The sequence below is a fragment of the Penaeus monodon genome, chromosome 15 (genome assembly GCF_015228065.2).
Source record: "Penaeus monodon isolate SGIC_2016 chromosome 15, NSTDA_Pmon_1, whole genome shotgun sequence".
In the NCBI taxonomy this organism is placed as follows: Eukaryota; Metazoa; Arthropoda; class Malacostraca; order Decapoda; family Penaeidae; genus Penaeus; species Penaeus monodon.
This window is the reverse complement of record NC_051400.1, coordinates 25,844,833-25,845,338: the sequence shown is the minus strand read 5'-3', so window position 1 is coordinate 25,845,338 and position 506 is coordinate 25,844,833.

The following is a 506-nucleotide window of genomic DNA, read 5'->3' as shown; positions in this document are numbered from 1 at the left end:
TGATGACAGAACCAATTGACAGATCAAAGGACAGATGTTCCAAGCTTCCATCCAGTTAGTTGTTTGTTGTACTAGAGACACAAGTCACAAGCTGAAGTCGTATCATTTTTTGTAGTTTCATGTGTGGCTTTGTTTGAGGTTTAATGAAACACCATGTTTGATAAACAAATTTGATTGTGTATAGACTATTAAGCTAGGACTTTTAGCATCTTAATGTATTTTCCAAGCATTTTGGAGTCAAGTGTGGTATTTTATGTTAATGAATGCATTAAATGTGAGGAATAACACAAAGGAGATCCAGGCTTTTACGGTTTTATAACAGTATACTAAAATACAGGCACACGAGGGGCCGCTTACTCAACAAGTTACTAGGGTAGGCCATGCAGTAGAAAAGGTTGGTGGGGCCTGCTCACTAAAGGGGCTGTGGAGGGACATGTCGTAAAATGATTGCCACTACAGATGTGGAACCCAAAATGGAAGTAAAAGAAAATGTGATAGTACGAGGA